The 19,297-nt window shown below is 52.2% G+C and overlaps 39 non-coding genes and 45 pseudogenes across 39 annotated transcripts; all 84 read left to right on the forward strand.

Moving 5' to 3' along the window:
* The first annotated feature begins 76 nt into the window (after positions 1 to 76).
* LOC143953157 (5S ribosomal RNA) lies at positions 77 to 195 on the forward strand. Its single transcript, XR_013268265.1, has one exon. It is a non-coding gene; the product is annotated as a 5S ribosomal RNA (ribosomal RNA).
* A 109-nt stretch (positions 196 to 304) lies between these two features.
* Positions 305 to 433, forward strand: LOC143948765 (5S ribosomal RNA; annotated as a pseudogene).
* Positions 434 to 543: 110 nt separating this feature from the next.
* On the forward strand, positions 544 to 662 carry LOC143946230 (5S ribosomal RNA; annotated as a pseudogene).
* A 109-nt stretch (positions 663 to 771) lies between these two features.
* Positions 772 to 890, forward strand: LOC143954041 (5S ribosomal RNA). The gene has a single exon (XR_013269068.1). It is a non-coding gene; the product is annotated as a 5S ribosomal RNA (ribosomal RNA).
* Positions 891 to 999: 109 nt separating this feature from the next.
* LOC143954470 (5S ribosomal RNA) lies at positions 1,000 to 1,118 on the forward strand. Its single transcript, XR_013269459.1, has one exon. It is a non-coding gene; the product is annotated as a 5S ribosomal RNA (ribosomal RNA).
* A 109-nt stretch (positions 1,119 to 1,227) lies between these two features.
* Positions 1,228 to 1,346, forward strand: LOC143947227 (5S ribosomal RNA; annotated as a pseudogene).
* A 109-nt stretch (positions 1,347 to 1,455) lies between these two features.
* LOC143953503 (5S ribosomal RNA) lies at positions 1,456 to 1,574 on the forward strand. Its single transcript, XR_013268579.1, has one exon. It is a non-coding gene; the product is annotated as a 5S ribosomal RNA (ribosomal RNA).
* A 109-nt stretch (positions 1,575 to 1,683) lies between these two features.
* LOC143947649 (5S ribosomal RNA) lies at positions 1,684 to 1,802 on the forward strand. Its single transcript, XR_013265324.1, has one exon. It is a non-coding gene; the product is annotated as a 5S ribosomal RNA (ribosomal RNA).
* Positions 1,803 to 1,911: 109 nt separating this feature from the next.
* On the forward strand, positions 1,912 to 2,030 carry LOC143945167 (5S ribosomal RNA; annotated as a pseudogene).
* A 109-nt stretch (positions 2,031 to 2,139) lies between these two features.
* Positions 2,140 to 2,258, forward strand: LOC143952782 (5S ribosomal RNA). Its single transcript, XR_013267926.1, has one exon. It is a non-coding gene; the product is annotated as a 5S ribosomal RNA (ribosomal RNA).
* A 109-nt stretch (positions 2,259 to 2,367) lies between these two features.
* On the forward strand, positions 2,368 to 2,486 carry LOC143943620 (5S ribosomal RNA; annotated as a pseudogene).
* A 109-nt stretch (positions 2,487 to 2,595) lies between these two features.
* Positions 2,596 to 2,714, forward strand: LOC143944818 (5S ribosomal RNA; annotated as a pseudogene).
* A 109-nt stretch (positions 2,715 to 2,823) lies between these two features.
* On the forward strand, positions 2,824 to 2,942 carry LOC143944179 (5S ribosomal RNA; annotated as a pseudogene).
* Positions 2,943 to 3,051: 109 nt separating this feature from the next.
* Positions 3,052 to 3,170, forward strand: LOC143944385 (5S ribosomal RNA; annotated as a pseudogene).
* A 111-nt stretch (positions 3,171 to 3,281) lies between these two features.
* Positions 3,282 to 3,400, forward strand: LOC143944956 (5S ribosomal RNA; annotated as a pseudogene).
* A 109-nt stretch (positions 3,401 to 3,509) lies between these two features.
* On the forward strand, positions 3,510 to 3,628 carry LOC143954863 (5S ribosomal RNA; annotated as a pseudogene).
* Positions 3,629 to 3,737: 109 nt separating this feature from the next.
* On the forward strand, positions 3,738 to 3,856 carry LOC143953921 (5S ribosomal RNA). Its single transcript, XR_013268959.1, has one exon. It is a non-coding gene; the product is annotated as a 5S ribosomal RNA (ribosomal RNA).
* A 109-nt stretch (positions 3,857 to 3,965) lies between these two features.
* LOC143953922 (5S ribosomal RNA) lies at positions 3,966 to 4,084 on the forward strand. Its single transcript, XR_013268960.1, has one exon. It is a non-coding gene; the product is annotated as a 5S ribosomal RNA (ribosomal RNA).
* Positions 4,085 to 4,193: 109 nt separating this feature from the next.
* LOC143945739 (5S ribosomal RNA) lies at positions 4,194 to 4,312 on the forward strand (annotated as a pseudogene).
* A 108-nt stretch (positions 4,313 to 4,420) lies between these two features.
* On the forward strand, positions 4,421 to 4,539 carry LOC143954931 (5S ribosomal RNA; annotated as a pseudogene).
* Positions 4,540 to 4,648: 109 nt separating this feature from the next.
* Positions 4,649 to 4,767, forward strand: LOC143946860 (5S ribosomal RNA; annotated as a pseudogene).
* A 109-nt stretch (positions 4,768 to 4,876) lies between these two features.
* Positions 4,877 to 4,985, forward strand: LOC143948296 (5S ribosomal RNA; annotated as a pseudogene).
* A 109-nt stretch (positions 4,986 to 5,094) lies between these two features.
* LOC143948721 (5S ribosomal RNA) lies at positions 5,095 to 5,213 on the forward strand (annotated as a pseudogene).
* A 109-nt stretch (positions 5,214 to 5,322) lies between these two features.
* Positions 5,323 to 5,441, forward strand: LOC143943447 (5S ribosomal RNA; annotated as a pseudogene).
* Positions 5,442 to 5,550: 109 nt separating this feature from the next.
* On the forward strand, positions 5,551 to 5,669 carry LOC143953077 (5S ribosomal RNA). The gene has a single exon (XR_013268192.1). It is a non-coding gene; the product is annotated as a 5S ribosomal RNA (ribosomal RNA).
* Positions 5,670 to 5,778: 109 nt separating this feature from the next.
* LOC143944763 (5S ribosomal RNA) lies at positions 5,779 to 5,897 on the forward strand (annotated as a pseudogene).
* Positions 5,898 to 6,006: 109 nt separating this feature from the next.
* Positions 6,007 to 6,126, forward strand: LOC143947894 (5S ribosomal RNA; annotated as a pseudogene).
* A 109-nt stretch (positions 6,127 to 6,235) lies between these two features.
* On the forward strand, positions 6,236 to 6,354 carry LOC143950152 (5S ribosomal RNA). The gene has a single exon (XR_013265581.1). It is a non-coding gene; the product is annotated as a 5S ribosomal RNA (ribosomal RNA).
* Positions 6,355 to 6,463: 109 nt separating this feature from the next.
* Positions 6,464 to 6,582, forward strand: LOC143951527 (5S ribosomal RNA). The gene has a single exon (XR_013266791.1). It is a non-coding gene; the product is annotated as a 5S ribosomal RNA (ribosomal RNA).
* Positions 6,583 to 6,691: 109 nt separating this feature from the next.
* Positions 6,692 to 6,810, forward strand: LOC143946187 (5S ribosomal RNA; annotated as a pseudogene).
* Positions 6,811 to 6,919: 109 nt separating this feature from the next.
* On the forward strand, positions 6,920 to 7,038 carry LOC143954771 (5S ribosomal RNA). The gene has a single exon (XR_013269729.1). It is a non-coding gene; the product is annotated as a 5S ribosomal RNA (ribosomal RNA).
* A 109-nt stretch (positions 7,039 to 7,147) lies between these two features.
* LOC143944136 (5S ribosomal RNA) lies at positions 7,148 to 7,266 on the forward strand (annotated as a pseudogene).
* Positions 7,267 to 7,375: 109 nt separating this feature from the next.
* LOC143946028 (5S ribosomal RNA) lies at positions 7,376 to 7,494 on the forward strand. Its single transcript, XR_013265172.1, has one exon. It is a non-coding gene; the product is annotated as a 5S ribosomal RNA (ribosomal RNA).
* A 109-nt stretch (positions 7,495 to 7,603) lies between these two features.
* On the forward strand, positions 7,604 to 7,722 carry LOC143947448 (5S ribosomal RNA; annotated as a pseudogene).
* A 328-nt stretch (positions 7,723 to 8,050) lies between these two features.
* Positions 8,051 to 8,169, forward strand: LOC143954007 (5S ribosomal RNA). Its single transcript, XR_013269037.1, has one exon. It is a non-coding gene; the product is annotated as a 5S ribosomal RNA (ribosomal RNA).
* A 109-nt stretch (positions 8,170 to 8,278) lies between these two features.
* On the forward strand, positions 8,279 to 8,397 carry LOC143945030 (5S ribosomal RNA; annotated as a pseudogene).
* A 109-nt stretch (positions 8,398 to 8,506) lies between these two features.
* LOC143950387 (5S ribosomal RNA) lies at positions 8,507 to 8,625 on the forward strand. Its single transcript, XR_013265794.1, has one exon. It is a non-coding gene; the product is annotated as a 5S ribosomal RNA (ribosomal RNA).
* A 109-nt stretch (positions 8,626 to 8,734) lies between these two features.
* Positions 8,735 to 8,853, forward strand: LOC143946858 (5S ribosomal RNA; annotated as a pseudogene).
* A 109-nt stretch (positions 8,854 to 8,962) lies between these two features.
* LOC143945902 (5S ribosomal RNA) lies at positions 8,963 to 9,081 on the forward strand (annotated as a pseudogene).
* A 109-nt stretch (positions 9,082 to 9,190) lies between these two features.
* On the forward strand, positions 9,191 to 9,309 carry LOC143954509 (5S ribosomal RNA). The gene has a single exon (XR_013269494.1). It is a non-coding gene; the product is annotated as a 5S ribosomal RNA (ribosomal RNA).
* A 109-nt stretch (positions 9,310 to 9,418) lies between these two features.
* Positions 9,419 to 9,537, forward strand: LOC143951103 (5S ribosomal RNA). Its single transcript, XR_013266406.1, has one exon. It is a non-coding gene; the product is annotated as a 5S ribosomal RNA (ribosomal RNA).
* Positions 9,538 to 9,646: 109 nt separating this feature from the next.
* On the forward strand, positions 9,647 to 9,765 carry LOC143950793 (5S ribosomal RNA). Its single transcript, XR_013266127.1, has one exon. It is a non-coding gene; the product is annotated as a 5S ribosomal RNA (ribosomal RNA).
* A 109-nt stretch (positions 9,766 to 9,874) lies between these two features.
* LOC143951391 (5S ribosomal RNA) lies at positions 9,875 to 9,993 on the forward strand. Its single transcript, XR_013266668.1, has one exon. It is a non-coding gene; the product is annotated as a 5S ribosomal RNA (ribosomal RNA).
* A 108-nt stretch (positions 9,994 to 10,101) lies between these two features.
* Positions 10,102 to 10,210, forward strand: LOC143948913 (5S ribosomal RNA; annotated as a pseudogene).
* Positions 10,211 to 10,319: 109 nt separating this feature from the next.
* Positions 10,320 to 10,438, forward strand: LOC143944343 (5S ribosomal RNA; annotated as a pseudogene).
* Positions 10,439 to 10,547: 109 nt separating this feature from the next.
* Positions 10,548 to 10,666, forward strand: LOC143951540 (5S ribosomal RNA). Its single transcript, XR_013266803.1, has one exon. It is a non-coding gene; the product is annotated as a 5S ribosomal RNA (ribosomal RNA).
* Positions 10,667 to 10,775: 109 nt separating this feature from the next.
* On the forward strand, positions 10,776 to 10,894 carry LOC143954823 (5S ribosomal RNA). Its single transcript, XR_013269759.1, has one exon. It is a non-coding gene; the product is annotated as a 5S ribosomal RNA (ribosomal RNA).
* Positions 10,895 to 11,003: 109 nt separating this feature from the next.
* On the forward strand, positions 11,004 to 11,122 carry LOC143953399 (5S ribosomal RNA). The gene has a single exon (XR_013268485.1). It is a non-coding gene; the product is annotated as a 5S ribosomal RNA (ribosomal RNA).
* Positions 11,123 to 11,231: 109 nt separating this feature from the next.
* LOC143945009 (5S ribosomal RNA) lies at positions 11,232 to 11,350 on the forward strand (annotated as a pseudogene).
* Positions 11,351 to 11,459: 109 nt separating this feature from the next.
* Positions 11,460 to 11,578, forward strand: LOC143943793 (5S ribosomal RNA; annotated as a pseudogene).
* Positions 11,579 to 11,687: 109 nt separating this feature from the next.
* Positions 11,688 to 11,806, forward strand: LOC143951481 (5S ribosomal RNA). Its single transcript, XR_013266750.1, has one exon. It is a non-coding gene; the product is annotated as a 5S ribosomal RNA (ribosomal RNA).
* A 109-nt stretch (positions 11,807 to 11,915) lies between these two features.
* On the forward strand, positions 11,916 to 12,034 carry LOC143950840 (5S ribosomal RNA). Its single transcript, XR_013266170.1, has one exon. It is a non-coding gene; the product is annotated as a 5S ribosomal RNA (ribosomal RNA).
* A 109-nt stretch (positions 12,035 to 12,143) lies between these two features.
* On the forward strand, positions 12,144 to 12,262 carry LOC143947282 (5S ribosomal RNA; annotated as a pseudogene).
* A 109-nt stretch (positions 12,263 to 12,371) lies between these two features.
* Positions 12,372 to 12,490, forward strand: LOC143953100 (5S ribosomal RNA). The gene has a single exon (XR_013268213.1). It is a non-coding gene; the product is annotated as a 5S ribosomal RNA (ribosomal RNA).
* A 109-nt stretch (positions 12,491 to 12,599) lies between these two features.
* LOC143947163 (5S ribosomal RNA) lies at positions 12,600 to 12,708 on the forward strand (annotated as a pseudogene).
* Positions 12,709 to 12,817: 109 nt separating this feature from the next.
* LOC143953805 (5S ribosomal RNA) lies at positions 12,818 to 12,936 on the forward strand. Its single transcript, XR_013268853.1, has one exon. It is a non-coding gene; the product is annotated as a 5S ribosomal RNA (ribosomal RNA).
* Positions 12,937 to 13,045: 109 nt separating this feature from the next.
* On the forward strand, positions 13,046 to 13,164 carry LOC143952537 (5S ribosomal RNA). Its single transcript, XR_013267704.1, has one exon. It is a non-coding gene; the product is annotated as a 5S ribosomal RNA (ribosomal RNA).
* Positions 13,165 to 13,273: 109 nt separating this feature from the next.
* LOC143952374 (5S ribosomal RNA) lies at positions 13,274 to 13,392 on the forward strand. Its single transcript, XR_013267557.1, has one exon. It is a non-coding gene; the product is annotated as a 5S ribosomal RNA (ribosomal RNA).
* A 109-nt stretch (positions 13,393 to 13,501) lies between these two features.
* LOC143950678 (5S ribosomal RNA) lies at positions 13,502 to 13,620 on the forward strand. Its single transcript, XR_013266023.1, has one exon. It is a non-coding gene; the product is annotated as a 5S ribosomal RNA (ribosomal RNA).
* A 109-nt stretch (positions 13,621 to 13,729) lies between these two features.
* LOC143952258 (5S ribosomal RNA) lies at positions 13,730 to 13,848 on the forward strand. Its single transcript, XR_013267452.1, has one exon. It is a non-coding gene; the product is annotated as a 5S ribosomal RNA (ribosomal RNA).
* A 109-nt stretch (positions 13,849 to 13,957) lies between these two features.
* Positions 13,958 to 14,076, forward strand: LOC143945922 (5S ribosomal RNA; annotated as a pseudogene).
* A 101-nt stretch (positions 14,077 to 14,177) lies between these two features.
* Positions 14,178 to 14,296, forward strand: LOC143944440 (5S ribosomal RNA; annotated as a pseudogene).
* Positions 14,297 to 14,405: 109 nt separating this feature from the next.
* Positions 14,406 to 14,524, forward strand: LOC143945318 (5S ribosomal RNA). The gene has a single exon (XR_013265108.1). It is a non-coding gene; the product is annotated as a 5S ribosomal RNA (ribosomal RNA).
* A 109-nt stretch (positions 14,525 to 14,633) lies between these two features.
* LOC143945818 (5S ribosomal RNA) lies at positions 14,634 to 14,752 on the forward strand (annotated as a pseudogene).
* A 109-nt stretch (positions 14,753 to 14,861) lies between these two features.
* Positions 14,862 to 14,980, forward strand: LOC143945866 (5S ribosomal RNA; annotated as a pseudogene).
* A 109-nt stretch (positions 14,981 to 15,089) lies between these two features.
* On the forward strand, positions 15,090 to 15,198 carry LOC143949058 (5S ribosomal RNA; annotated as a pseudogene).
* Positions 15,199 to 15,307: 109 nt separating this feature from the next.
* LOC143950778 (5S ribosomal RNA) lies at positions 15,308 to 15,426 on the forward strand. Its single transcript, XR_013266113.1, has one exon. It is a non-coding gene; the product is annotated as a 5S ribosomal RNA (ribosomal RNA).
* A 109-nt stretch (positions 15,427 to 15,535) lies between these two features.
* LOC143954995 (5S ribosomal RNA) lies at positions 15,536 to 15,654 on the forward strand (annotated as a pseudogene).
* A 109-nt stretch (positions 15,655 to 15,763) lies between these two features.
* LOC143943710 (5S ribosomal RNA) lies at positions 15,764 to 15,882 on the forward strand (annotated as a pseudogene).
* Positions 15,883 to 15,991: 109 nt separating this feature from the next.
* LOC143947697 (5S ribosomal RNA) lies at positions 15,992 to 16,111 on the forward strand (annotated as a pseudogene).
* Positions 16,112 to 16,220: 109 nt separating this feature from the next.
* On the forward strand, positions 16,221 to 16,339 carry LOC143951031 (5S ribosomal RNA). Its single transcript, XR_013266341.1, has one exon. It is a non-coding gene; the product is annotated as a 5S ribosomal RNA (ribosomal RNA).
* Positions 16,340 to 16,448: 109 nt separating this feature from the next.
* Positions 16,449 to 16,567, forward strand: LOC143945010 (5S ribosomal RNA; annotated as a pseudogene).
* Positions 16,568 to 16,676: 109 nt separating this feature from the next.
* LOC143947164 (5S ribosomal RNA) lies at positions 16,677 to 16,785 on the forward strand (annotated as a pseudogene).
* Positions 16,786 to 16,894: 109 nt separating this feature from the next.
* On the forward strand, positions 16,895 to 17,013 carry LOC143950779 (5S ribosomal RNA). The gene has a single exon (XR_013266114.1). It is a non-coding gene; the product is annotated as a 5S ribosomal RNA (ribosomal RNA).
* A 109-nt stretch (positions 17,014 to 17,122) lies between these two features.
* Positions 17,123 to 17,241, forward strand: LOC143952538 (5S ribosomal RNA). The gene has a single exon (XR_013267705.1). It is a non-coding gene; the product is annotated as a 5S ribosomal RNA (ribosomal RNA).
* Positions 17,242 to 17,350: 109 nt separating this feature from the next.
* LOC143952375 (5S ribosomal RNA) lies at positions 17,351 to 17,469 on the forward strand. The gene has a single exon (XR_013267558.1). It is a non-coding gene; the product is annotated as a 5S ribosomal RNA (ribosomal RNA).
* A 109-nt stretch (positions 17,470 to 17,578) lies between these two features.
* LOC143945231 (5S ribosomal RNA) lies at positions 17,579 to 17,697 on the forward strand. Its single transcript, XR_013265099.1, has one exon. It is a non-coding gene; the product is annotated as a 5S ribosomal RNA (ribosomal RNA).
* A 109-nt stretch (positions 17,698 to 17,806) lies between these two features.
* Positions 17,807 to 17,925, forward strand: LOC143952259 (5S ribosomal RNA). The gene has a single exon (XR_013267453.1). It is a non-coding gene; the product is annotated as a 5S ribosomal RNA (ribosomal RNA).
* A 109-nt stretch (positions 17,926 to 18,034) lies between these two features.
* On the forward strand, positions 18,035 to 18,153 carry LOC143945924 (5S ribosomal RNA; annotated as a pseudogene).
* A 101-nt stretch (positions 18,154 to 18,254) lies between these two features.
* LOC143944441 (5S ribosomal RNA) lies at positions 18,255 to 18,373 on the forward strand (annotated as a pseudogene).
* Positions 18,374 to 18,482: 109 nt separating this feature from the next.
* On the forward strand, positions 18,483 to 18,601 carry LOC143945330 (5S ribosomal RNA). Its single transcript, XR_013265109.1, has one exon. It is a non-coding gene; the product is annotated as a 5S ribosomal RNA (ribosomal RNA).
* A 109-nt stretch (positions 18,602 to 18,710) lies between these two features.
* LOC143945819 (5S ribosomal RNA) lies at positions 18,711 to 18,829 on the forward strand (annotated as a pseudogene).
* A 109-nt stretch (positions 18,830 to 18,938) lies between these two features.
* Positions 18,939 to 19,057, forward strand: LOC143945868 (5S ribosomal RNA; annotated as a pseudogene).
* A 109-nt stretch (positions 19,058 to 19,166) lies between these two features.
* Positions 19,167 to 19,275, forward strand: LOC143949059 (5S ribosomal RNA; annotated as a pseudogene).
* The last annotated feature ends 22 nt before the right edge of the window (positions 19,276 to 19,297 follow it).

Consider the following 19,297-nt stretch of genomic DNA (forward strand, 5'->3'; position numbering starts at 1 on the left):
CTGTATTTTTCCTCTCTGTTGCCCGAGGTGACCACCTTGGCTTTTGTCAATAGAGTTGTAAGTAGGGTGCAAGATCGCCTACGGCCACATCACCCTGAATGCGCTCGATCTCGTCTGATCTCGGATGCTAAGCAGGGTCGGGCCTGTTTAGTGCCTGGATGGGAGACCGCCTGGGAATACCAGGTGCCGTAGGCTTTTTTCCATTATGTTGTTGGCTTTGGCGACCTGCTGTATTTTTCCTCTCGATTGCCCGAGGTGACCACCTTGGCTTTTGTCAAGAGAGTTGTAAGTAGGGCGCAAGATCGCCTACGGCCACATCACCCTGAATGCGCTTGATCTCGTCTGATCTCGTCTGATCTCGGATGCTAAGCAGGGTCGGGCCTGGTTAGTACCTGGATGGGAGACGGCCTGGGAATACCAGGTGCCGTATCCTTTTTTTCCATTATGTTGTTGGCTTTGGCGACCTGCTGTATTTTTCCTCTCGATTGCCCGAGGTGACCACCTTGGCTTTTGTCAAGAGAGTGTTAAGTAGGGTGCAAGATTGCCTATGGCCACATCACCCTGAATGCGCTCGATCTCGTCTGATCTCGGATGCTAAGCAGGGTCGGGTCTGGTTAGAACCTGGATGGGAGACCGCCTGGGAATACCAGGTGCTGTAGACTTTTGGCCATTATGTTGTTGGCTTTGGCGACCTGCTGTATTTTTCCTCTCTGTTGCCCAAGGTGACCACCTTGGCTTTTGTCAATAGAGTTGTAAGTAGGGTGCAAGATCGCCTACGGCCACATCACCCTGAAGGCGCTCGATCTCGTCTGATCTCGGATGCTAAGCAGGGTCGGGCCTGTTTAGTGCCTGGATGGGAGACCGCCTGGGAATACCAGGTGCCGTAGGCTTTTTTCCATTATGTTGTTGGCTTTGGCGACCTGCTGTATTTTTCCTCTCGATTGCCCGAGGTGACCACCTTGGCTTTTGTCAAGAGAGTTGTAAGTAGGGTGCAAGATCGCCTACGGCCACATCACCCTGAATGCGCTTGATCTCGTCTGATCTCAGATGCTAAGCAGGGTCGGGCCTGGTTAGTACCTGGCTGGGAGACAGCCTGGGAATACCAGGTGCCGTAGGCTTTTTTCCATTATGTTGTTGGCTTTGGCGACCTGCTGTATTTTTCCTCTCGATTGCCCGAGGTGACCACCTTGGCTTTTGTCAAGAGAGTTGTAAGTAGGGTGCAAGATCACCTACGGCCACATCACCCTGAATGGGCTCGATCTCGTCTGATCTCAGATGCTAAGCAGCGTCGGGCCTGGTTAGTACCCGGATGGGAGACCGCCTGGGAATACCAGGTGCCGTAGGCTTTTTTCCATTATGTTGTTGGCTTTGACGACCTGCTGTATTTTTCCTCTCGATTGCCCGAGGTGACCACCTTGGCTTTTGTCAAGAGAGTTGTAAGTAGAGTACAAGATCGCCTACGGCCTCATCACCCTGAATGCGCTCAATCTCGTCTGATCTCGGATGCTAAGCAGGGTTGGGCCTGGTTAGTACCCGGATGGGAGACCTCCTGGGAATACCAGGTGCCGTAGGCTTTTTTCCATTATGTTGTTGGCTTTGGCGACCTGCTGTATTTTTCCTCTCGATTGCCCGAGGTGACCACCTTGGCTTTTCTCAATAGAGTTGTAAGTAGGGTGCAAGATCGCCTACGGCCACATCACCCTGAATGCGCTCGATCTCGTCTGATCTCGGATGCTAAGCAGGGTCGGGCCTGGTTAGTACCTGAATGGGAGACCGCCTGGGAATACCAGGTGCCGTAGGCTTTTTTCCATTACGTTGTTGGCTTTGGCGACCTGCTGTATTTTTCCTCTCGATTGCCCGAGGTGACCACCTTGGCTTTTGTCAAGAGAGTTGTAAGTAGGGTGCAAGATCGCCTACGGCCACATCACCCTGAATGCGCTTGATCTCGTCTGATCTCAGATGCTAAGCAGGGTCGGGCCTGGTTACTACCTGGCTGGGAGACAGCCTGGGAATACCAGGTGCCGTAGGCTTTTTTCCATTATGTTGTTGGCTTTGGCGACCTGCTGTATTTTTCCTCTCGATTGCCCGAGGTGACCACCTTGGCTTTTGTCAAGAGAGTTGTAAGTAGGATGCAAGATCGCCTACAGCCACATCACCCTGAACGCGCTCGATCTCATCTGATCTCGGATGCTAAGCAGGGTCGGGCCTGGTTAGTACCTGGATGGGAGACCGCCTGGGAATACTAGGTGCCGTAGGCTTTTTTCCATTATGTTGTTGGCTTTGGCGACCTGCTGTATTTTTCCTCTCGATTGCCCGAGGTGACCACCTTGGCATTTGTCAAGAGAGTTGTAAGTAGGGTGCAAGATTGCCTGCGGCCACATCACCCTGTATGCGCTCGATCTCGTCTGATCTCGGATGCTAAGCAGGGTCGGGCCTGGTTAGTACCTGGATGGGAGACCGCCTGGGAATACCAGATGCCGTAGTCTTTTTTCCATTATGTTGTTGGCTTTGGCGACCTGCTGTATTTTTCCTCTCGATTGCCCGAGGTGACCACCTTGGCTTTTGTCAAGAGAGTTGTAAGTAGGGTGCAAAATTGCCTACGGCCACATCACCCTGAATGCGCTCAATCTCGTCTGATCTCGGATGCCAAGCAGGGTCGGGCCTGGTTAGTACCTGGATGGGAGACCGCCTGGGAATACCAGGTGCAGTAGGCTTTTTTCCCTTATGTTGTTGGCTTTGGCGACCTGCTGTATTTTTCCTCTCGATTGCCTGAGGTGACCACCTTGGCTTTTGTCAATAGAGTTGTAAGTAGGGTGCAAGATCGCCTACAGCCACATCACCCTGAATGCGCTCGATCTCGTCTGATCTCGGATGCTATGCAGGGTCGGGCCTGGTTAGTACCTGAATGGGAGACCGCCTGGGAATACCAGGTGCCGTAGGCTTTTTTCCATTATGTTGTTGGCTTTGGCGACCTGCTGTATTTTTCCTCTCGATTGCCCGAGGTGACCAACTTGGCTTTTGTCAAGAGAGTTGTAAGTATGGTGTAAGATTGCTTATGGCTACATCACCCTGAATGCGCTCGATCTCGTCTGATCTCGGATGCTAAGCAGGGTCGGGCCTTGTTAGTACCTGGATGGGAGACCGCCTGGGAATACCAGGTGCCGTATGCTTTTTTCCATTATGTTGTTGGCTTTGGCGACCTGCTGTATTTTTTTCCTCTCGATTGCCCGAGGTGACCACCTTGGCTTTTGTCAAGAGAGTTGTAAGTAGGGTGCAAGATCGCCTACAGCCACATCACCCTGAATGCGCTCGATCTCGTCTGATCTCGGATGCTACGCAGGGTCGGGTCTGGTTAGTACCTGGATGGGAGACCGCCTGGGAATACCAGGTGCCGTAGGCTTTTTTCCATTATGTTGTTGGCTTTGGCGACCTGCTGTATTTTTCCTCTCGATTGCCCGAGGTGACCACCTTGGCTTTTGTCAAGAGAGTTGTAAGTAGGGTGCAAGATCGCCTACGGCCACATCACCCTGAATGCGCTCGATCTCGTTTGATCTCATATGCTAAGCAGGGTCGGGCCTGGTTAGTACCTGGATGGGAGACCGCCTAGGAATACCAGGTGCCGTAGGCTTTTTTCCATTATGTTGTTGGCTTTGGCGACCTGCTGTATTTTTCCTCTCTATTGCCCGAGGTGACCACCTTGGCTTTTGTCAAGAGAGTTGTAAGTAGGGCGCAAGGTCGCCTACAGCCACAACACCCTGAATGCACTCGATCTCGTCTGATCTCGGATGCTAAGCAGGGTCGGGCCTGGTTAGTACCTGCATGGGAGACCGCCTGGGAATACCAGGTGCCGTAGGCTTTTTTCCATTATGTTGTTGGCTTTGGCGACCTGCTGTATTTTTCCTCTCTATTGCCCGAGGTGACCACCTTGGCTTTTGTCAAGAGAGTTGTAAGTAGGGCGCAAGGTCGCCTACAGCCACAACACCCTGAATGCACTCGATCTCGTCTGATCTCGGATGCTAAGCAGGGTCGGGCCTGGTTAGTACCTGCATGGGAGACCGCCTGGGAATACCAGGTGCCGTAGGCTTTTTTCCATTATGTTGTTGGCTTTGGCGACCTGCTGTATTTTTCCTCTCTATTGCCCGAGGTGACCACCTTGGCTTTTGTCAAGAGAGTTGTAAGTAGGGTGCAAAATTGCCTACGGCCACATCACCCTGAATGCGCTCTATCTCGTCTGATCTCGGATGCTAAGCAGGGTCGGGCCTGGTTAGTACCTGGATGGGAGACCGCCTGGGAATACAAGGTGCCGTAGGTTTTTTCCATTATGTTGTTGGCTTTGGCGACCTGCTGTATTTTTCCTCTCGATTGCCCGAGGTGACCACCTTGGCTTTTATCAAGAGAGTTGTAAGTAGTGTGCAAGATCCCCTACGGCCACATCACCCTGAATGCGCTCGATCTCGTCTGATTTCGGATGCTAAGCAGGGTCGGGCTTGGTTAGTACCTGGATGGGAGACCGCCTGGGAATACCAGGTGCCGTAGGCTTTTTTCCATTATGTTGGTGGCTTTGGCGACCTGCTGTATTTTTCCTCTCGAATGCCCGAGGTGACCACCTTGGCTTTTGTCAAGAGAGTTGTAAGTAGGGGGCAAGATCGCCAACAGCCACATCACCCTGAATGCGCTCGATCTCGTCTGATCTCGGATGCTACGCAGGGTTGGGCCTGGTTAGTACCTGGATGGGAGACCGCCTGGCAATACCAGGTGCCGTAGGCTTTTTTCCATTATGTTGTTGGCTTTGGCGACCTGCTGTATTTTTCCTCTCGATTGCCCGAGGTGACCACCTTGGCTTTTGTCAAGAGAGTTGTAAGTAGGGTGCGAGATCACCTGCAGCCACATCACCCTGAAAGCGCTCGATCTCGGATGCTAAGCAGGGTCGAGCCTGGTTAGTACCTGGATGGGAGACCGCCTGGGAATACCAGGTGCCGTAGGCTTTTTTCCATTATGTTGTTGGCTTTGGCGACCTGCTGTATTTTTCCTCTCGATTGCCCGAGGTGACCACCTTGGCTTTTGTCAAGAGAGTTGTAAGTAGGGTGCAAGGTCGCCTCCAGCCACAACAGCCTGAATGCACTCGATCTCGTCTGATCTCGGATGCTAAGCAGGGTCGGGCCTGGTTAGTACCTGGATGGGAGACCGCCTGGGAATACCAAGTTCCGTAGGCTTTTTTCCATTATGTTGTTGGCTTTGGCGACCTGCTGTATTTTTCCTCTCTATTGCCCGAGGTGACCACCTTGGCTTTTGTCAAGAGAGTTGTAAGTAGGGTGCAAAATTGCCTATGGCCACATCACCCTGAATGCGCTCGATCTTGTCTGATCTCGGATGCTAAGCAGGGTCAGGCCTGGTTAGTACCTGGATGGGAGACCGCCTGGGAATACCAGGTGCCGTAGGCTTTTTTCCATTATGTTGTTGGCTTTGGCGACCTGCTGTATTTTTCCTCTCGATTGCCCGAGGTGACCACCTTGGCTTTTGTCAAGAGAGTTGTAAGTAGGGTGCAAGTTCCCCTACGGCCACATCACCCTGGATGCGCTCGATCTCATCAGATCTCAGATGCTAAGCAGGGTCGGGCCTGGTTAGTACCTGGATGGGAGACCGCCTGGGAATACCAGGTGCCGTAGGCTTTTTTCCATTATGTTGTTGGCTTTGGCGACCTGCTGTATTTTTCCTCTCGATTGCCCGAGGTGACCACCTTGGCTTTTGTCAAGAGAGTTGTAAGTAGGGTACAAACTTACCTACGGCCACATCACCCTGAATGCGCTCGATCATGTCTGATCTCGGATGCTAAGCAGGGTCAGGCCTGGTTAGTACCTGGATGGGAGACCGCCTGGGAATACCAGGTGCCGTAGGCTTTTTTCCATTATGTTGTTGGCTTTGGCGACCTGCTGTATTTTTCCTCTCGATTGCCCGAGATGACCACCTTGGCTTTTGTCAAGAGAGTTGTAAGTAGGGTGCAAGATCGCCTACGGCCACATCACCCTGAATGCGCTCGATCTCATCTGATCTCGCATGCTAAGCAGGGTCCGGCCTGGTTAGTACCTGGATATGGAGACCGCCTGGGAAAACCAGGTGCCGTAGGCTTTTATCCATTATGTTGTTGGCTTTGGCGACCCGCTGTATTTTTCTTCTCGATTGCCCGAGGTGACCACCTTGGCTTTTGTCAATAGAGTTGTAAGTAGAGTGCAAGATTGCCTACGGCCACATCACCCTGAATGCGCTCGATCTCGTCTGATCTCGGATGCCAAGCAGGGTCGGGCCTGGTTAGTACCTGGATGGGAGACCGCCTGGGAATACCAGGTGCCGTAGGCTTTTATCCATTATGTTGTTGGCTTTGGCGACCTGCTGTATTTTTCTTCTCGATTGCCCGAGGTGACCACCTTGGCTTTTGTCAAGAGAGTTGTAAGTAGAGTGCAAGATTGCCTACGGCCACATCACCCTGAATGCGCTCGATCTCGTCTGATCTCGGATGCTAAGCAGGGTCGGGCCTGGTTAGTACCTGGATGGGAGACCGCCTGGGAATACCAAGTGCCGTAGGCTTTTTTCCACTATGTTGTTGGCTTTGGCGACCTGCTGTATTTTTCTTCTCGATTGCCCGAGGAGACCACCTTGGCTTTTGTCAAGAGAGTTGTAAGTAGGGTGCAAGATCCCCTACGGCCACATCACCCTGAATGCGCTCGATCTCGTCAGATCTCAGATGCTAAGCAGAGTCGGGCCTGGTTAGTACCTGGATGGGAGACCACCTGGAAATACCAGGTGCCGTAGGCTTTTTTCCATTATGTCGTTGGCTTTGGCGACCTGCTGTGTTTTTCCTCTCGATTGCCCGAGGTGACCACCTTGGCTTTTGTCAAGAGAGTTGTAAGTAGGGTGCAATATTGCCTACGGCCACATCACCCTGAATACGCTCGATCTCGTCTGATCTCGGATGCTAAGCAGGGTCGGGCCTGCTTAGTACCTGGATGGGAGACCGCCTGGGAATACCAGGTGCAGTAGGCTTTTTTCCATTATGTTGTTGGCTTTGGCGACCAGCTGTATTTTTCCTCTCGATTGCCCGAGGTGACCACCTTGGCTTTTGTCAAGAGAGTTGTAAGTAGGGTGCAAGAGCGCCTACGGCCACATCACCCTGAATGCGCTCGATCTCGTCTGATCTCGGATGCTAAGCAGGGTCGAGCCTGGTTAGCACCTGGATGGGAGACTACCTGGAAATACCAGGTGCCGTAGGCTTTTTTCCATTATGTTGTTGGCTTTGGCGACCTGCTGTATTTTTCCTCTCGATTGCCCGAGGTGACCACCTTGGCTTTTGTCAAGAGAGTTGTAAGTAGGGTGCAAGATCGCCTACGGCCACATCACCCTGAATGCGCTCGATCTCGTCTGATCTCGGATGCTAAGCAGGGTCGGGCCTGGTTAGTACCTGGATGGGAGACCGCCTGGGAGTACCAGGTGCCGTAGGCTTTTTTCCATTATGTTGTTGGCTTTGGCGACCTGCTGTATTTTTCCTCTCGATTCCCCGAGGTGACCACCTTGGCTTTTGTCAAGAGAGTTGTAAGTAGGGTGCAAGATTGCCTACTGCCACAACACTCTGAATGCGCTCGATCTCGTCTGATCTCAGATGCTAAGCAGGGTCGGGCCTGGTTAGTACCTGGATGTGAGACCGCCTGGGAATACCAGGTGCTGTAGGCTTTTTTCCATTATGTCGTTGGCTTTGGCGACCTGCTGTGTTTTTCCTCTCGATTGCCCGAGGTGACCACCTTGGCTTTTGTCAAGAGAGTTGTAAGTAGGGTTCAAGATTGCCTACGGCCACATCACTCTGAATGCACTTGATCTTGTCTGATCTCGCAGGGTCGGGCCTCGTTAGTACCTGGATGGGAGACCGCCTGGGAATACCAGGTGCCGTAGGCTTTTTTCCATTATGTTGTTGGCTTTGGCGACATGCTGTATTTTTCCTCTCGATTGCCCGAGGTGACCACCTTGGCTTTTGTCAAGAGAGTTGTAAGTAGGGTACAAGATCGCCTACGGCAACATCACCCTGAATGCGCTCGATCTCGTCTGATCTCGGATGCTAAGCAGGGTCGGGCCTGGTTAGTACCTGGATGGGAGACCGCCTGGGAATACCAGGTGCCCTAGGCTTTTTTCCATTATGTTGTTGGCTTTGGCGACCTGCTGCATTTTTCCTCTCGATTGCCCGAGGTGACCACCTTGGCTTTTGTCAAGAGAGTTGTAAGTAGGGTGCAAGATCGCCTACGGCCACATCACCCTGAATGCGCTCGATCTCGTCTGATCTCGGATGCTAAGCAGGGTCGGGCCTGGTTGGTACCTGCATGGGAGACCGCCTAGGAATACCATGTGCCGTAGGCTTTTTTCCATTATGTTGTTGGCTTTGGCGACCTGCTGTATTTTTCCTCTCGATTTCCCGAGGTGACCACCTTGGCTTTTGTCAAGAGAGTTGTAAGTAGGGTGCTAGATCGCCTACGGCCACATCACCCTGAATGCGCTCGATCTCGTCTGATCTCGGATGCTAAGCAGGGTCGGGCCTGGTTAGTACCTGCATGGGAGACCGCCTGGGAATACCAGGTGCCGTAGGCTTTTTTCCATTATGTTGTTGGCTTTGGCGACCTGCTGTATTTTTCCTCTCGATTGCCCGAGGTGACCACCTTGGCTTTTGTCAAGAGAACTGTAAGTAGGGTGCAAGATCGCCTACGGCCACATCACCCTGAATGCGCTCCATCTCGTCTGATCTCGGATGCTAAGCAGGGTCGGGCATGGTTAGTACCTGGATGGGAGACCGCCTGGGAATTCCAAATGCCGTAGGCTTTTTTCCATTATGTTGTTGGCTTTGGCGACCTGTGGTATTTTTCCTCTCGATTGCCCAAGGTGACCACCTTGGCTTTTGTCAAGAGAGTTGTAAGTAGGGTGCAAGATCGCCTATGGCCACATCACCCTAAGTGCGCTCGATCTCGTCTGATCTCGGATGCTAAGCAGGGTCGGGCCTGGTTAGTACCTGGATGGGAGACCGCCTGGGAATACCAGGTGCCGTATCCTTTTTTCCATTATGTTGTTGGCTTTGGCGACCTGCTGTATTTTTCCTCTCGATTGCCCGAGGTGACCACCTTGGCTTTTGTCAAGAGAGTTGTAAGTAGGGTGCAAGATTGCCTATGGACACATCACCCTGAATGCGCTCGATCTCGTCTGATCTCGGATGCTAAGCAGGGTCGGGCCTGGTTAGTACCTGGATGGGAGATCGCCTGGGAATACCAGGTGCCGTAGGCTTTTTTCCATTATGTTGTTGGCTTTGGCGACCTGCTGTATTTTTCCTCTCGATTGCCCGAGCTGACCACCTTGGCTTTTGTCAAGAGAGTTGTAAGTAGGGTGCCAGATTGCCTACGGCCACATCACCCTGAATGCGCTCGATCTCGTCTGATCTCGGATGCTAAGCAGGGTCGGGCCTGGTTAGTACCTGGATGGGAGACCGCCTGGAAATACCAGGTGCCGTAGGCTTTTTTCCATTATGTTGTTGGCTTTGGCGACCTGCTGTATTTTTCCTCTCGATTGCCTGAGGTGACCACCTTGGCTTTTGTCAAGAGAGTTGTAAGTAGGGTGCAAGATCGCCTACGGCCACATCACCCTGAATGCGCTCGATCTCGTCTGATCTTGGATGCTAAGCAGGGTCGGGCCTGGTTAGTACCTGGATGGGAGACCGCCTGGGAATACCAGGTGCCGTAGGCTTTTTTCCATTATGTTGTTGGCTTTGGCGACCTGCTGTATTTTTCCTCTCGATTGCCCGAGGTGACCACCTTGGCTTTTGTCAAGAGAGTTGTAAGTAGGGTGCAAGATTGCCTACGGCCACATCACCCTGAATGCGCTCGATCTCGTCTGATCTCGGATGCTAAGCAGGGTCAGGCCTGGTTAGTACCTGGATGGGAGACCGCCTGGGAATACCAGGTGCCGTAGGCTTTTGGCCATTATGTTGTTGGCTTTGGCGACCTGCTGTATTTTTCCTCTCGATTGCCCGAGGTGTCCACCGTGGCTTTTGTCAAGATAGTTGTAATATAATCCAAGATTGCCTATGGCTACATCACCCTGAATGCGCTCCATCTCGGATGCTAAGCAGGGTCGGGCCTGGTTAGTACCTGGATGGGAGACCGCCTGGGAATACCAGGTGCCGTAGGCTTTTTTCCATTATGTTGTTGGCTTTGGCGACCTGCTGTATTTTTCCTCTCGATTGCCCGAGGTGACCACCTTGGCTTTTGTCAAGAGAGTTGTAAGTAGAGCGCAAGATCGCCTACGGTCACATCACCCTGTATGCGCTCTATCTCGTCTGATCTCGGATGCTAAGCAGGGTCGGGCCTGGTTAGTACCAGGATGGGAGACCGCCTGGGAATACCAGGTGCCGTAGGATTTTTTCCATTATGTTGTTGGCTTTGGCGACCTGCTGTATTTTTCCTCTCGATTGCCCGAGGTGACCACCTTGGCTTTTGTCAAGAGAGTTGTAAGTAGGGTGCAAGATCGCCTACAGCCACATCACCCTGAATGCGCTCGATCTCGTCTGATCTTGGATGCTAAGCAGGGTCGGGCCTGGTTAGTACCTGGATGGGAGACCGCCTGGGAATACCAGGTGCTGTAGGCTTTTTTCCATTATGTTGTTGGCTTTGGCGACCTGCTGTATTTTTCCTCTCGATTGCCCGAGGTGACCACCTTGGCTTTTGTCAAGAGAGTTGTAAGTAAGGTGTAAGATTGCCTATGGCCACATCACCCTGAATGCGCTCGATCTCGTCTGATCTCGGATGCTAAGCAGGGTTGGGCCTGGTTAGTACCTGGATGGGAGACCACCTGGGAATACCAGGTGCCGTAGGCTTTTTTCCATTATGTTGTTGGCTTTGGCGACCTGCTGTATTTTTCCTCTCAATTGCCCGAGGTGACCACCTTGGCTTTTGTCAAGAGAGTTGTAAGTAGGGTGCAAGATCGCCTACAGCCACATCACCCTGAATGCACTCGATCTCATCTGATCTCGGATGCTAAGCAGGGTCGGGCCTGGTTAGTACCTGGATGGAAGACCGCCTGGGAATACTAGGTGCCGTAGGCTTTTTTCCATTATGTTGTTGGCTTTGGCGACCTGCTGTATTTTTCCTCTCGATTGCCCGAGGTGACCACCTTGGCTTTTGTCAAGAGAGTTGTAAGTAGGGCACAAGAATGCCTACGGCCACATCACCCTGAATGCGCTCGATTTCGTCTGATCTCGGATGCTAAGCAGGGTCGGCCCTGGTTAGTACCTGGTTGGGAGACCGCCTGGGAATACCAGGTGCCATAGGCTTATTTCCATTATGTTGTTGGCTTTGGCGACCTGCTGTATTTTTCCTCTCGATTGCCCGAGGTGACCACCTTGGCTTTTGTCAAGAGAGTTGTAAGTAAGGTGTAAGATTGCCTACGGCCACATCACCCTGAATGCGCTCAATCTCGTCTGATCTCGGATTCTAAGCAGGGTTGGGCCTGGTTAGTACCTGGATGGGAGACCACCTGGGAGTACCAGGTGCCGTAGGCTTTTTTCCATTATGTTGTTGGCTTTGGCGACCTGCTGTATTTTTCCTCTCAATTGCCCGAGGTGACCACCTTGGCTTTTGTCAAGAGAGTTGTAAGTAGGGTGCAAGATCGCCTACAGCCACATCACCCTGAATGCGCTCGATCTCGTCTGATCTCGGATGCTAAGCAGGGTCGGGCCTGGTTAGTACCTGGATGGGAGACCGCCTGGGAATACCAGGTGCCGTAGGCTTTTGGCCATTATGTTGTTGGCTTTGGCGACCTGCTGTATTTTTCCTCTCGATTTCCCGAGGTGACCACCTTGGCTTTTGTCAAGAGAGTTGTAAGTAGAGTGCAAGATCGCCTACGGCCACATCACTCTGAATGCGCTCGATCTCGTCTGATCTCGGATGCTAAGCAGGGTCGGGCCTGGTTAGTACCTGGATGGGAGACCGCCTGGGAATGCCAGGTGCCGTAGGCTTTTTTCCATTATGTTGTTGGCTTTGGCGACCTGCTGTATTTTTCCTCTCGATTGCCCGAGGTGACCACCTTGGCTTTTGTCAAGAGAGTTGTAAGTAGGGTGCAAGATCGCCTATGGCCACATCACCCTGAATGCGCTCGATCTAGTCTGATCTCAGATGCTAAGCAGGGTCGGGCCTAGTTAGTACCTGGGTGGGAGACCACCTGGGAATGTCAGGTGCCGTAGGCTTTTTTCCATTATGTTGTTGGCTTTGGCGACCTGCTGTATTTTTCCTCTCGATTGCCCGAGGTGACCACCTTGGCTTTTGTCAAGAGAGTTGTAAGTAGGGTGCAAGATCGCCTACGGCCACATCACCCTGAATGCGCTCGATCTCATCTGATCGCGGTTGCTAAGCAGGGTCGGGCCTGATTAGTACCTGGATGGGAGACCGCCTGGGAATACCAGGTGCCGTAGGCTTTTTTCCATTATGTTGTTGGATTTGGCGACCTGCTGTATTTTTCCTCTCGATTGCCCGAGGTGACCACCTTGGCTTTTGTCAAGAGAGTTGTAAATAGGATGCAAGATCTCCTACGGCCACATCACCCTGAATGCGCTCGATCTCGGATGCTAAGCAGGGTTGGGCCTGGTTAGTACCTGGATGGGAGACCGCCTGGGAATACCAGGTGCTGTAGGCTTTTTTCCATTATGTTGTTGGCTTTGGCGAACTGCTGTATTTTTCCTCTCGATTGCCCGAGGTGACCACCTTGGCTTTTGTCAAGAGAGTTGTAAGTAGGGTGCAAGATCGCATACGGCCACATCACCCTGAATGCGCTCGATCTCGTCTGATCTCGGATGCTAAGCAGGGTCGGGCCTGGTTAGTGCCTGGATGGGAGACCGCCTGGGAATACCAGGTGCCGTAGGCTTTTTTCCATTATGTTGTTGGCTTTGGCGACCTGCTGTATTTTTCCTCTCTATTGCCCGAGGTGACCACCTTGGCTTTTGTCAAGAGAGTTGTAAGTAGGGCGCAAGATCGCTTACGGCCACATCACCCTGAATGCGCTCGATCTCGTCTGATCTCGGATGCTATGCAGGGTCGGGCCTGGTTAGTACCAGGATGGGAGACCGCCTGGGAATACCAGGTGCCGTAGGCTTTTTTCCATTATGTTGTTGGCTTTGGCGACATGCTGTATTTTTCCTCTCGATTGCCCGAGGTGACCACCTTGGCTTTTGTCAAGAGAGTTGTAAGTAAGGAGCAAGATTGCCTACGGCCACATCACACTGAATGCGCTCGATCTCGTCTGATCTCGGATGCTAAGCAGGGTTGGGCCTGGTTAGTACCTGGATGGGAGACCGCCTGGGAATACTAGGTGCCGTAGGCTTTTTTCCATTATGTTGTTGGCTTTGGCGACCTGCTGTATTTTTCCTCTCAATTGCCCGAGGTGACCACCTTGGCTTTTGTCAAGAGAGTTGTAAGTAGGGTGCAAGATCGCCTACAGCCACATCACCCTGAATGTGCTCGATCTCGTCTGATCTCGGATGCTAAGCAGGGTCGGGCCTGGTTAGTACCTGGATGGGAGACCGCCTGGGAATACCAGGTGCTGTAGGCTTTTTTCCATTATGTTGTTGGCTTTGGCGACCTACTGTATTTTTCCTCTCGATTGCCCGAGGTGACCACCTTGGCTTTTATCAAGAGAGTTGTAAGTAGGGTGCAAGATCGCCTACGGCCACATCTCCCTGAATGCGCTCGATCTCGTCTGATCTCAGATGCTAAGCAGGGTCGGGCCTGGTTAGTACCTGGATGGGAGACCGCCTGGGAATTCCAGGTGCCGTAGGCTTTTTTCCATTATGTTGGTGGCTTTGGCGACCTGCTGTATTTTTCCTCTCGATTGCCCGAGGTGACCACCTTTGCTTTTGTCAAGAGAATTGTAAGTAGGGTGCAAGATCGCCTGCGGCCACATCACCCTGAATGCGCTCAATCTCGTCTGATCTCGGATGCTAAGCGGGGTCGGGCCTGGTTAGTACCTGGATGGGAGACAGCCTGGGAATACCAGGTGCCGTAGGCTTTTTTCCATTATGTTGTTGGCTTTGGCGACCTGCTGTATTTTTCCTCTCGAGGTGACCACCTTGGCTTTTGTCAAGAGAGTTGTAAGTAGGGTGCAAGATCAACTACGGCCTCATCACCCTGAATGCGCTCGATCTCGTCTGATCTCGGATGCTAAGCAGGGTCGGGCCTGGTTAGTACCTGGATGGGAGACCGCCTGGGAATACCAGGTGCCGTTGGCTTTTTTCCATTATGTTGTTGGCTTTGGCGACCTGCTGTATTTTTCCTCTCGATTGCCCGAGTTGACCACCTTGGCTTTTGTCAAGAGAGTTGTAAGTAGGGAGCAAGATCGCCTACGGCCACATCACCCTGAATGCGCTCGATCTCGTCTGATCTCGGATGCTAAGCAGGGTCGGGCCTGGTTAGTACCTAGATGGGAGACCGCCTGGGAATACCAGGTGCCGTAGGCTTTTTTCCATTATGTTGTTGGCTTTGGCGACCTGCTGTATTTTTCCTCTCCATAGCCCGAGGTGACCACCTTGGCTTTTGTCAAGAGAGTTGTAAGTAGGGTGCAAGATCACCTACGGCCACATCACCCTGAATGCGCTCGATCTCGTCTGATCTCAGATGCTAAGCAGGATTAGGCCTGGTTAGTACCTGGATGGGAGACCGCCTGGGAATACCAGGTGCCGTAGGCTTTTTTCCATTATGTTGTTGGCTTTGGCGACCTGCTGTATTTTTCCTCTCGATTGCCCGAGGTGACCACCTTGGCTTTTGTCAAGAGAGTTGTAAGTAGGGTGCAAGATAGCTTATGGCCACATCACCCTGAATGCGCTCGATCTCATCTGATCGCGGTTGCTAAGCAGCGTCGGGCCTGATTAGTACCTGGATGGGAGACCGCCTGGGAATACCAGGTGCCGTAGGCTTTTTTCCATTATGTTGTTGGCTTTGGCGACCTGCTGTATTTTTCCTCTCGATTGCCCGAGGTGACCACCTTGGCTTTTGTCAAGAGAGTTGTAAATAGGATGCAAGATCTCCTACGGCCACATCACCCTGAATGCGCTCGATCTCGGATGCTAAGCATGGTCGGGCCTGCTTAGTACCTGGATGGGAGACCGCCTGGGAATACCAGGTGCCGTAGGCTTTTTTCCATTATGTTGTTGGCTTTGGCGACCTGCTGTATTTTTCCTCTCGATTGCCCGAGGTGACAACCTTGGCTTTTGTCAAGAGAGTTGTAAGTAGGATGCAAGATCGCATACGGCCACATCACCCTGAATGCGCTCGATCTCGTCTGATCTCGGATGCTAAGCAGGGTCGGGCCTGGTTAGTACCTGGATGGGAGACCGCCTGGGAATACCAGGTGCCGTAGGCTTTTTTCCATTATGTTGTTGGCTTTGGCGACCTGCTGTATTTTTCCTCTCGATTGCCCGAGGTGACCACCTTGGCTTTTGTCAAGAGAGTTGTAAGTAGGGTGCAAGATCGCCTGCTGCCACATCACCCTGAATGCGCTCGATCTCGTCTGATCTCGGATGCTAAGCTGGGTCGGGCCTGGTTAGTACCTGGATGGGAGACCACCTGGGAATACCAGGTGCCGTAGGCTTTTTTCCATTATGTTGTTGGCTTTGGCGACCTGCTGTATTTTTCCTCTCGATTGCCCGAGGTGACCACCTTGGCTTTTGTCAAGAGAGTTGTAAGTAGGGCGCAAGATCGCTTACGGCCACATCACCCTGAATGCGCTCAATCTCGTCTGATCTCGGATGTTATGCAGGGTCGGGCCTGGTTAGTACCAGGATGGGAGACCGCCTGGGAATACCAGGTGCCGTAGGCTTTTTTCCATTATGTTGTTGGCTTTGGCGACATGCTGTATTTTTCCTCTCGATTGCCCGAGGTGACCACCTTGGCTTTTGTCAAGAGAGTTGTAAGTAAGGAGTAAGATTGCCTACGGCCACATTACCCTGAATGCGCTCGATCTCGTCTGATCTCTTATGCTAAGCAGGGTTGGGCCTGGTTAGTACCTGATATGGGAGACCGCCTGGGAATACTAGGTGCCGTAGGCTTTTTTCCATTATGTTGTTGGCTTTGGCGACCTGCTGTATTTTTCCTCTCAATTGCCCGAGGTGACCACCTTGGCTTTTGTCAAGAGAGTTGTAAGTAGGGTGCAAGATCACCTACAGCCACATCACCCTGAATGCGCTCGATCTCGTCTGATCTCGGATGCTAAGCAGGGTCGGGCCTGGTTAGTACCTGGATGGGAGACCGCCTGGGAATACCAGGTGCTGTAGGCTTTTTTCCATTATGTTGTTGGCTTTGGCGACCTGCTGTATTTTTCCTCTTGATTCCCCGAGGTGACCACCTTGGCTTTTGTCAAGAGAGTTGTAAGTAGGGTGCAAGGTCGCCTACGGCCACATCACCCTGAATGCGCTCGATTTCGTCTGATCTCGGATGCTAAGCAGGGTCGGCCCTGGTTAGTACCTGGTTGGGAGACCGCCTGGGAATACCAGGTGCCATAGGCTTATTTCCATTATGTTGTTGGCTTTGGCGACCTGCTGTATTTTTCCTCTCGATTGCCCGAGGTGACCACCTTGGCTTTTGTCAAGAGAGTTGTAAATAGGATGCAAGATCTCCTACGGCCACATCACCCTGAATGCGCTCGATCTCGGATGCTAAGCAGGGTTGGGCCTGGTTAGTACCTGGATGGGAGACCGCCTGGGAATACCAGGTGCTGTAGGCTTTTTTCCATTATGTTGTTGGCTTTGGCGACCTGCTGTATTTTTCCTCTCGATTGCCCGAGGTGACCACCTTGGCTTTTGTCAAGAGAGTTGTAAGTAGGGTGCAAGATCGCATACGGCCACATCACCCTGAATGCGCTCGATCTCGTCTGATCTCGGATGCTAAGCAGGGTCGGGCCTGGTTAGTACCTGGATGGGAGACCGCCTGGGAATACCAGGTGCCGTAGGCTTTTTTCCATTATGTTGTTGGCTTTGGCGACCTGCTGTATTTTTCCTCTCGATTGCCCGAGGTGACCACCTTGGCTTTTGTCAAGAGAGTTGTAAGTAGGGCGCAAGATCGCTTACGGCCACATCACCCTGAATGCGCTCGATCTCGTCTGATCTCGGATGCTATGCAGGGTCGGGCCTGGTTAGTACCAGGATGGGAGACCGCCTGGGAATACCAGGTGCCGTAGGCTTTTTTCCATTATGTTGTTGGCTTTGGCGACATGCTGTATTTTTCCTCTCGATTGCCCGAGGTGACCACCTTGGCTTTTGTCAAGAGAGTTGTAAGTAAGGAGCAAGATTGCCTACGGCCACATCACACTGAATGCGCTCGATCTCGTCTGATCTCGGATGCTAAGCAGGGTTGGGCCTGGTTAGTACCTGGATGGGAGACCGCCTGGGAATACTAGGTGCCGTAGGCTTTTTTCCATTATGTTGTTGGCTTTGGCGACCTGCTGTATTTTTCCTCTCAATTGCCCGAGGTGACCACCTTGGCTTTTGTCAAGAGAGTTGTAAGTAGGGTGCAAGATCGCCTACAGCCACATCACCCTGAATGCGCTCGATCTCGTCTGATCTCGGATGCTAAGCAGGGTCGGGCCTGGTTAGTACCTGGATGGGAGACCGCCTGGGAATACCAGGTGCTGTAGGCTTTTTTCCATTATGTTGTTGGCTTTGGCGACCTACTGTATTTTTCCTCTCGATTGCCCGAGGTGACCACCTTGGCTTTTATCAAGAGAGTTGTAAGTAGGGTGCAAGATCGCCTACGGCCACATCTCCCTGAATGCGCTCGATCTCGTCTGATCTCAGATGCTAAGCAGGGTCGGGCCTGGTTAGTACCTGGATGGGAGACCGCCTGGGAATTCCAGGTGCCGTAGGCTTTTTTCCATTATGTTGGTGGCTTTGGCGACCTGCTGTATTTTTCCTCTCGATTGCCCGAGGTGACCACCTTTGCTTTTGTCAAGAGAGTTGTAAGTAGGGTGCAAGATCGCCTGCGGCCACATCACCCTGAATGCGCTCAATCTCGTCTGATCTCGGATGCTAAGCGGGGTCGGGCCTGGTTAGTACCTGGATGGGAGACAGCCTGGGAATACCAGGTGCCGTAGGCTTTTTTCCATTATGTTGTTGGCTTTGGCGACCTGCTGTATTTTTCCTCTCGAGGTGACCACCTTGGCTTTTGTCAAGAGAGTTGTAAGTAGGGTGCAAGATCAACTACGGCCTCATCACCCTGAATGCGCTCGATCTCGTCTGATCTCGGATGCTAAGCAGGGTCGGGCCTGGTTAGTACCTGGATGGGAGACCGCCTGGGAATACCAGGTGCCGTTGGCTTTTTTCCATTATGTTGTTGGCTTTGGCGACCTGCTGTATTTTTCCTCTCGATTGCCCGAGTTGACCACCTTGGCTTTTGTCAAGAGAGTTGTAAGTAGGGAGCAAGATCGCCTACGGCCACATCACCCTGAATGCGCTCGATCTCGTCTGATCTCGGATGCTAAGCAGGGTCGGGCCTGGTTAGTACCTAGATGGGAGACCGCCTGGGAATACCAGGTGCCGTAGGCTTTTTTCCATTATGTTGTTGGCTTTGGCGACCTGCTGTATTTTTCCTCTCCATAGCCCGAGGTGACCACCTTGGCTTTTGTCAAGAGAGTTGTAAGTAGGGTGCAAGATCACCTACGGCCACATCACCCTGAATGCGCTCGATCTCGTCTGATCTCAGATGCTAAGCAGGATTAGGCCTGGTTAGTACCTGGATGGGAGACCGCCTGGGAATACCAGGTGCCGTAGGCTTTTTTCCATTATGTTGTTGGCTTTGGCGACCTGCTGTATTTTTCCTCTCGATTGCCCGAGGTGACCACCTTGGCTTTTGTCAAGAGAGTTGTAAGTAGGGTGCAAGATAGCTTATGGCCACATCACCCTGAATGCGCTCGATCTCATCTGATCGCGGTTGCTAAGCAGCGTCGGGCCTGATTAGTACCTGGATGGGAGACCGCCTGGGAATACCAGGTGCCGTAGGCTTTTTTCCATTATGTTGTTGGCTTTGGCGACCTGCTGTATTTTTCCTCTCGATTGCCCGAGGTGACCACCTTGGCTTTTGTCAAGAGAGTTGTAAATAGGATGCAAGATCTCCTACGGCCACATCACCCTGAATGCGCTCGATCTCGGATGCTAAGCATGGTCGGGCCTGCTTAGTACCTGGATGGGAGACCGCCTGGGAATACCAGGTGCCGTAGGCTTTTTTCCATTATGTTGTTGGCT

The sequence above is a fragment of the Lithobates pipiens genome, unplaced genomic scaffold (genome assembly GCF_037356315.1).
Source record: "Lithobates pipiens isolate NorthernLeopardFrog02 unplaced genomic scaffold, aLitPip1_a1.2 Scaffold_30, whole genome shotgun sequence".
Classification (NCBI taxonomy): Eukaryota; Metazoa; Chordata; class Amphibia; order Anura; family Ranidae; genus Lithobates; species Lithobates pipiens.